At 41.2% G+C, this 9,748-nt stretch overlaps 2 pseudogenes; one reads left to right on the top strand and one right to left on the bottom strand.

Annotated features, from left to right (window-relative positions):
* Window positions 1-1,277: 1,277 nt before the first annotated feature.
* On the top strand, window positions 1,278-2,834 carry LOC113196579 (microphthalmia-associated transcription factor-like; annotated as a pseudogene).
* Window positions 2,835-5,858: 3,024 nt separating this feature from the next.
* LOC113196570 (thyroid receptor-interacting protein 11 pseudogene) lies at window positions 5,859-9,177 on the bottom strand (annotated as a pseudogene).
* Between the last annotated feature and the right edge of the window lie 571 nt (window positions 9,178-9,748).

Below are 9,748 nucleotides of genomic sequence, written 5' to 3' on the forward strand. Positions count from 1 at the left end.
GAATTAAAAGATGCCAAAAATGTGGACTGTCTGATGAAGAAACTTCTGGCTGCAGAGAAAACCAGGCAGAGAGACAGGCCATGAGCACTGCAACTGGCCAGGCCCTTCTGAGAGAAAATCTCACCAGTGTGCTCTAGTTGCCAGAGATGGAGCTAGGGGAAAAAAAAACAAAAACAGAAAACAAAAAAAAAAAAACATTTCCTGACTGGATTTAGGTCTTGTTTTGATCCTACTCCTTCTTTCTATTCCCCTGTTCTTGCTTATTGGAATGAGAGTGTTTACCCTCTGCCATTATATACTAGATGTTTGTAGCTTGTTTTTGATCATTATAGGAGATCAAGTCTGTTCTTGAGTCTCAGATGACATTGGAATTAGAATTTGGGGTAATCCTTGAGCTGTTAAGATTATGGGGATTCTTGGAAATGGACTAAATGCATTTTTTTTTCTTGTGAAAGGGACAGGAGCTTCTGGGAACCTGGGGCAGAACTCAGTTTTTGGAAAATGAGGTGTATCCCCCAAACTCCTGGATTGATGCAGGGATATTGAGGTGGAATGATGAGATCATGAGAGCTGCCACTGAATCACTTCATCCTATTTTGAATCAACAACTGAGTGGTAACTGTAGGTAGGTGGGAATTTGCTCCAGGAGGTGGTTCACTGGAGGTGTGCCCTGGAAGGGTGCAACTTCCCTGAAGCTTCCTACCCTGCCCCCTCTCTGTTTCCTGGCTGCCATGAGGAAAGCAGCTGTCCTCTGCCTTACTCTTTTGCCATGATGCTAGGCCTCATCTCAGGCAGAGAGTAATGGAGTTGACCAACTGTGAACTGAACCTCTAAATCATGAACCTAAAGTAAACTATTCTTCTTTTAAGTTGTTCTCATTAGGTATTTTGAAAAAGCTAACTAGCAGAGAAGGCAATATCCTTGATAAACAAATGTGCAAAAATCTTTAACAAAATAGAGATTAAATTCCATCAACATATTAAATAATACATAATGGTTAATTGCAGTTTAGCCAGGGTATATAAAATTTCAATATATGAAAAATAATATGATGTGTCTACTAAAAATCTGAAGAAGTAAAGCTACCTGGCCACATCAATTGATTCATAAATTACTTGACAAAATTCAATATCCATTCATAATAAAAACTCATAGAGGCCAACTTGGCCAGGTGGGCTGCGCAGAGCTCTGCAGGGCATGTCAGGACCAGCCACCACCTCCCTGGGTGCCCTGCTCTGCCCTGGCTCAGAGCATCCCTGGCCTGTGAAGCTGGAGCCATGCAGTCGGAATCTGGGATCATGCTGGATTTCGAAGTCAGGGAGGAGTTTCACGAAGAGCCCAAAACCTACTAAGAACTCAAAAGTCAGCCCCTGAAGAGCAGCAGTTCTGTGGAGCATCCAGGGGCCTCCAAGCCTCTGGTAAGCTCCTCCAGTATGACATCAGGCATCTTGCTAAGCCAGCAGCTCTGGCTTGTAGAGATGCAGGAGCAGGAGCACAGAGAGCAGCAGCAAAAGCTGCAGGCGGCCCAGTTCCTGCAGCAGAGAGTGCCCGTGAACCAGACACCAGCCATGAACATCAGCGCACCCACAACCCTTCGCTCTGCCACCCAGGTGCCCATGGAAGTCCTTAAGGTGCAGACCCACCTCGAAAACCCCACAAGTACCACATACAGGAAGCACAGTGGTAGCAGGTAAAGCAGTACTTTTCTACCCCTTTAGCAAATAAACATGCCAACCAAATCTTGAGCTTGCCATGTCCAAACCAGCCGCGTGACCGCGTCATGCCACCGGTGCTGGGGAGCAGCACGCCCAACAGCCCCATGGCCCTGCTCACGCTTAACTCCAACTGTGACAAAGAGCGGTTATAAGTTTGAAGAGCAAAACAGGTAAAGAGCGAGTGCCCCAGAATGAATGCACACCATGGGCTTCATGCTGCAGATGGATGATGTCCTCGATGACATCATTAGCCTGGAATCAAGTTATAATGAGGAAATCCTGGGCTTGATGGACCCCGCCTTGCAGATGGCAAACACAACACGTTACCTGTCTCTGGAAACTTGATCCACCTTTAAGGCAGCCAAGGCCTGCAACACCCCAGCCACCCCCCTCCCCCCTCAGGATCAGCAATTCCTATCCTGCCAATCTCCCCAACATCAAGCGGGAGCTCACAGAGTCCGAAGTGAGAGCTCTGGCAAAGGAGAGGCAGAAGGACAATCACAACCTGATTGAACCAAGAAGATTAACATAAACGACCGCATTAAAGAACTAGGTACTTTGATTCCCAAGTCAAATGATCCCAACTTGCGCTGGAACAAGGGAACCATCTTGAAGGCGTCCATGGACTACCTCCCGGAGCGGCAGCGAGAGCAGCATCGTGCCAAGGAGCTGGAGAGCCAGCGGAAGAAGCTGGAGCACGCCAACCCGCACCTGCTGCTCAGAATCCAGATGCAGGCCCAGGCTCACGGACTCTCCCATATTCCATCCACGGGTCTCTGCTCCCCGGATCTGGTGAACCAGATCATCAAGCAAGAGCTGGTACTGGAGATCTGCAGTCACAACCTCCTGCAGCACCAGGCAGAACTGGCGTGCACCAGCCTGGACCTCACAGATGGCACCCTGGCCTTCAGCAGCAGCCTGGGGCCCGTGGCCGAGGGTGTCCAGGCCTACAGCGTCCCCGCGAAGATGGGGTCCAAGCTGGAAGACATTCTGACGGAGGACACCCCCTCTCCTGCCCGGGTGACTGACCCACTCCTGTCCTCCGTGTCCCTGGGGGCCTCCAAGGCCAGCAGCTGGAAGAGCAGCATGAGCATGGAGGAGGCCGAGCTGGCCTGTTAGATCACCTGCCCCCGTTTCCTCAGATGGCCCCCTTCCCTGACTAGGACGCGCGGCATTACCCTGAAGGGGTTTTCTTGATAATTTTCCTTTAATATGATTTTTTCCATGCTTTATTGATAGCCCAGGATATATTTTATTTTTAGAATTTTGTGAAACGGACTTGTATATTCTATTTTGCAACTCCAAATGCCTCCAAAGTGCTGTACAGCGCGTGTGCAGGATCTGTGAACTGGGCTCCCTCAGACGCCCCCTCCCAGCCCAGAAGTGCCTGTAGGGGCAGCGTCTGTCCATCCTAATTCAGGGGAAACTTGATTTGAGGTTTTCATGCCTGTGACTTCCTTGGCAATTAAATGTAGAATTTAATTGAAAGAATGTAAAGCAACCCCCTCCCCCCGCCAAAAAAAAAATACATGAAGAAAAAATGAAAGATGTGCATCCTAACCCCTCTCCCTTTTGTAAATGTACTGATTCATTGGTACTGCCTTAAACACACAGTACCTGGGAGCACCCTTCAGCCTTTGTTCTGCAAACGATTTAAGGAAATAGTGTAGTCTGCAAAAGACCAAAAAATCAAAAATGAAACAAAACTCACAGCAGTCATTTTCATGAGGTTTGTCAGTCAGCAAGTGTAACTGTCATCAACCAAGATCGCCAGGTTGGAGAAGGGCCTCTGGAGAGCCCCTCCACACTCCTTCTCACCTTGAAGATGCAGCTTTCTTCCTTAATGAATTAATAAGCACAACCCAGCTTTTTCATCAGATGCATTTCATTTTGAAATGGAAATGAATGTCCTCTCAAAGTCCATTGTTGAGGAGCACTGAAAGTTTGTTGTACTTTTTTTCCTCTCTTTTTTTCCCCCTTCTTTTTGGTTTTTATTTTTTATTTTTGCTTTTGATAAGACAACTGAACTGGGCACAATTCTAATTGTCTTTACTATTTTTATTTTTAAATTATGTTTTAGTCATTTGATTTGTACAGACTCTTTGTTATCATAGTTCTTTTCGATGTTTGTATTAAGTTGTAAGAATCTTCATCTGAGGACGAGTTTTCAGTATTTTTATAACTCTTTGGTGGTTTTCTGCATTCTTTGTACACCCAGGAAAGAAAACTTTTATGTAAGGTCTTGTGTTTAAAGAGAGCTTTGCAAATATTTTGTATATTATAGACTCACTCAAAACTATTTTTCAACACATTTAAGATTGAGTATTAATAGATTAAAACCAAGCTTTCTAGGAAAAAAACCCCATAAACCTATGTATTGATTTAGGATATAAAGTAGCAATATTCTTGGAGACTGATAACCATAGTGTTACTATGCCCTTTGTGGTCATTTATATTGGGGTTTATTTCAGCAGCATGCTGGATTTTTTAAAAGAGAGAAATACTGTATGGGCAAGTTACTGTTACTCAATGACAATGTTTTAACAAGCAGCCATGTAAAGTTAGTTTCCGAGCATTACCTACTTGTGTAGCCCTATGCAATGACAGTAGTGTTACATCTATCCAGCCTAGATGTCTTATGCAGTGACACTCAGATGCAGCCAGGCTGCCAGGGGCCTTTCTCAGAAGCAGCCTGCAGTTGAAGAGCCCCTGGTGCAAAGCATATCCATTCAGAATGAAGTGCCTTACACACAGCATCAATGGAAGAAGAGAAAAAAAAAAGAGATTATATAGCAAATAGTTCTCTGACACCTGCAATTTCTAACACCGTTGAGAATATTTTTCCAAAATTTAATTTTATTAAAATTCATATTAAATTATATATGAATATTAAATACTTTGATTTCTATTAAAATTTATTTAAATTAATTTTAAACTAATCTTAAAACAATTCAATAAAATTTTAAATGTAAATCATAATTTTATTAAATTAATAAATAAAAACAATTAATAAAATGAATTAATGAAATAAATTAAATTTGTAATTTAATTAAAAAATAAATTAAATTATTGAAATTAATTCATAATAAATTATAATATGATTTACGTTAAATAATTTAATTTATATTAAATTTTATTTGAATCAATTTTAATAAAAATGTTAATGGTTTTAGAAATTACAGGTGTCACTGAAGCATTTGCTACATAATCTGCTTTCTCAATTCTCTGATATCACCTGAATTAAGATAGAAACTTTTGATTTATCTTTTACATTAATTTACCAAAATAAGAAAGGATTTAATTGCCCCTTTGTTAACTTTTTCATCTTTCAAAACTTTGAAATGTTTTATTTCTCTATCCCACTTTTTTCTTGATCAAATGTTTTTAAAAATGTGTTTTTAAGCATTACTGAAGGGCCCAGAGCAAAGTATGTAAACAGTCCAGATATTTAATGATACATTCTTACAAATTAAGGATGCATGTGATTATACTTTGGGTCTGACAAAAGCCATCTTCCTTCTGGACTTATTTAACATCTAGAAAACAAAATGAACATCAAATGATTTTTATACAATGAAGTAAAATGGATAGGTATTTGCATTAAAAGAATCTTAGAATTTATCCACTAAACTCCATGTTCAGGCCCTCCCACTGTAATTTTCTTTTAGTAGTTATACAGTGTTTTCTTTTATAAACTAAAGAATTCACAACTTTTTGCTACATCATATTTTGTTTTCAGCTAGCCCAAATTCTGAGGTATGATCTTTTTCATACGGTTTTCATATGGGTTGGATGGTTCTTCTACTCTTTTATATAAATGTATCATTTTTTATCTTAATATAATTAAATTTAACAAATATAATCCTAAAAAGGGGGGTTGGAGCTATAGTTATTATTGCTGTTGATTACCTGATAGCATCAGAACAAAATATCATATGAAAAAGGGGACTACAGTAAACAAAGAAAAATTTATTTTAAAACAGTGCTACAGCAAACAAACACACACTAAAAATGGGGAGGGGGAGACAAAATACCTGGTACTTTTATGGATCAACTTTTTTCTTTGTCCTTACAAATACACGACTTCTTTTTGTAAAGGCCACTTTATAAAAAGAACAAAATGTTTATTTCTTCTTTAAAGTGCTAACTCATCTCTGGCTTGAGAATCACTTTGAATTGCTTTCAAAGGTCCTTTAGTACAACCCTGGAGCTATTGTTCGGCGACACTGGCAATGGTGTAAAGGTGGGCATGAAGTCTGCGATGGGATTCAAAAGGAGATTCCCAGGTCCACCAGGTCCAAGTCCAGCTAGGCTAATCAGTGGCACAGCCGCAGAACGTCGTGGTGCCAAGAATGGATTCACAGCCTCTCTTCTACTAGCTCTGAATTCTGCTGCGTCTCTCCCACTTCTTGGTACATTTGCACGTTCCTTTCTCCTTCCTCTGGAGTCTAGAAACTTCATGGCATGAGCAGAAAGTTTTGGTGATGGAATGGATGAATGAAATTGTTTCCAAAAATTTGACAAAAAGTTCTGAAAAAGAACTATTAAGCCCAGGTTGCTCATTTGGTGTCAAAGGTGTGTTGAGGACACATTGGGATCCTCCTGCAAGCCAACTCTTCATCCACTTAGTAACACCACCATCATCTCCATTCAACAACTGCTCCATTTCCTCCTTTTGAATGCCCAGGATGTTTTCCATTAACCTTAACACTTTGGGACGCTGATTTTTCGGTGTCTGGAAATGCCCAATGAACAGGTTTCTCATTAAGGCTTTGTCCACTTTTCCTTCTGTGCCATTTTCCGAGTTCATCAATTTCTTTTGGGCATCATCCAATATTTCACGTGGGAGCTCACTTTGTTCAATCTGTTCTTCCTCTCGATGGAACTGTTGTGTAAGTCTGGTTGCTGAATCCAACACATGGTTGGCTTCACCAAGCGTTCCTGTAATAACAATACCTCTCTTTCTAGATTTTCTGCCTTTTCCTTCCATTCGGTTGTATGTTGTCTTTCCTTTTCTAATTCATTGGAATACATAGCTTTTTCTTCTTGTTGGGAATGCTCTAGAACCTTGTTCCTGGTAGAGCGAAAGCTGCAGTGTATTCTCATCCCTCTTGGGAGAGGAAGCACACCTGTTTCAGCAGGGACTCTACCTGCACACTGGCTTGATGACTTGCATTAGAAGAGGAGAGCAGCTTTTCCTCCAATAGTGTGACTTTCTCTCTCAGGTTCCTCTCTCTCTTCTCTGCAGCTCAAATTTCCTGGGTGTAAGAATCTTCTGATTCTAGAAGATGGCTCCTCAGGCTTTGTACCTCCTGCTTTAAGTGTAATTCTTTGTCATGTAAGTGTTGAACTTCTTGCTCTAAGGTCCGGTTTGCCATCTGTTGGTGCTTTAGAGACAAGGTGACTTGGTCTCTCTCCTGCTGAAATAGGATGGTCTTCTGCATGGATTCAAGTGCTTTTAAAAGCTGACTTAAGTCCCCAGCTTTGCCATCTTCTTTTTCTAGTAACAGCTGCTCAAAGGCAAGAGCTTGCTCCTTCATGAAGTGGCACTTGTACTCTTGTTCTAGAAGGATCACAGAGAACTTCATGTTATTCTCTTGTAATGCTTGATACTTCATTTCCTTTTCTTGGGATGTTTCTATCATTTTTTCATTTTCACCTTTGAGTTGAGAAATGTCCATTTCTAAAATTAATATTCTCTCTTTTAGGTTTGTTATTGCTTGCCTCAACAACTCGTTTTCATTCACTTTGTCAGTGAGCTTTTCATTTGAAGAAAGTACCTGATCATTTTTGGCTTGGATGAAGAGGTCTTTTTCCTTCAGTAAAGTTTTTAACACATCTTGTTTTTCCTTGAGCTCTTTAATTTCAGAATCCATTTCTTCATGTTCTTTGTTTTCTCTCTCTGTGGCGGCAACAATTCCTGGAGCATCCTAATGGTGGCCATTTTTTCTTGCAGTGATTGTCTCAGCTCTTGGACCTCTGCTGACTGGGAGGTACGTGATGATGCAGCCAAGAGCTGGAGTGGAATCATATCAAGTTTTCTTTAATAAATTTTTGCCTAAAGAGCTTGTATCTCCATGCCTTCCTGCTGAATAGCTTGAGTGAGTTTACCAACTTGAAGTGAGTTTACCAACTGCTGATTAATCTGGTTGGTTAAAGATCTATTCTTTTCATTTACAAGTTGCATTTCAAGTTCTCATTCTTGGATTCCTTTCACTCCTTTTTCAGTTTCATAGTTGTGTTTTTCACTTCCGTTTTCTATATGAAGATTTTTGACTTTTGTTTTTTGAAAACTATCAGAATTGTCTGTTGGAGTGTTGTGTGTGTCTTCCTGCAACTGGGCTTTTATTTGTTAACTGGTTTTCTGCAAATTCTTAATTTCCTCATCTTTCTGCTCCATCACAGAAGGCTGCAATTGACTACATTCCAGCTTCAAGTTTTTACACTGTTCCATTATTTGTAGCTTTTGCACACTGAACTGCTCTTTTTCTCTCTTCAAGACCTCTATGTCATTTTGTGCCAAAGATAATTGTTTATTTATGTCTTTTAGTTGATCCTCAAGTTGTTCTATCTTACTGGCAGAGTCTAGTTTTTCAGTTTGTAGAACCCGAGAACAGTAACTCATCAGTTACTGTTACTCCCGAGTCATCTTGTTGTAACTGATTTTCAAGTTTTTTAATTCTTTCTTCAGAGTCATTTAGTTCCTCTTGATACCAGCGACTCATCTCTGCCAGTTTCTGTTGATGTACATTCTGAAAAACTGCAATTTCATCTTTATGATTATCAAGGTCTTGATTTCAGTTTTGTTCAAGTAGCTTAATAGTATTTTGTAGTTTGCAGATTTCACTTTGATCAGAATTATGTGTTGCCTGTGCCTGAGCTTTAGCGCTCCAATGGCCAACTTCCAATTCAAGTCTTGAAACTTCAATTGAAAGTCTCTTAATTTATTGTTGTGCTGAAATGATGTCACTGAAGCCCATGTCATCACCAGAAAAGCTGAACAATGACTGATCTCATGACCAAATGAAGATGGGGCAGTGGTTGATGGTAAACCACCAGCTCCTGAATGTAGTGCTTGGGCAGCTGACTTCAACTGCAACAACTCATCCTCTAGTACAAACTGCCTTGCTTTCAGTTGCCTGATTTCTACTTCTTTCTCTTCCAGTTCGTTTCAGTAATTTGCAGATTGATGTTGGATCCGTAGCTCGGATGCTGCATACCTTTCTTCCAGGTCAGTACAATAGTTTTTAAGTCTTTCATTGTCATATCTGATCATCCATTTAGTATCTTCAATGTTCTTTCTCCAATAATTAGGTAAAACTGCTTCTACATCCTTGAAATCATCGAGAACCATGTCCTTGGTGACATTCGACATATGGCCGGTGAGGGAAGCCAAGCTGTTCCCCACATGACCTAAGGTGTGGTCCAAGCTGGAACCTAGGCCTCTAAACCAGAATGACATCTCCACAATTTCAGTGAGCCATCAGACCCACTCTGAAAACCACCTCTGTCTCTATCCACCTCTGAAAACCACCTCTGTCTCTATCCACCTCTGAAAACCACCTCTGTCTCTATCCACCTCTGAAAACCACCTCTGTCTCTATCCACCTCTGAAAACCACCTCTGTCTCTATCCACCTCTGAAAACCACCTCTGTCTCTATCCACCTCTGCTCTGAAACTCCTGGAATGCTGGGGGGGGGTCAATTATGACCCAAGCACTCAGAATTCCACAAAGGGCGGGGCTGCAGGGCTCTTGCCAACCATTGCTATCTGCCTAGAAATACAGAGGCCTGGCCTGGGCTTGCACCAGGGAATTGTCACCAGTGGCCTAGACACCCCTGTGGTACCTGAGCCTCCTTCTCATCACTTTTCACCCTTGGGCTTGGGTGACATCTAGTTCAATGTTAGCAACTTGACACAGTTGGTGGGCTGCCCCTACCACCTGGGCGCTGGCTGTCATATCACCCCTACATCATTCTTAATGATAATAATCTTAAAACTTTCCCACTAAGATCAGGAACAATCAAGAGTA

The sequence above is a fragment of the Urocitellus parryii genome, chromosome 3, assembly GCF_045843805.1.
Source record: "Urocitellus parryii isolate mUroPar1 chromosome 3, mUroPar1.hap1, whole genome shotgun sequence".
Taxonomy (NCBI): Eukaryota; Metazoa; Chordata; class Mammalia; order Rodentia; family Sciuridae; genus Urocitellus; species Urocitellus parryii.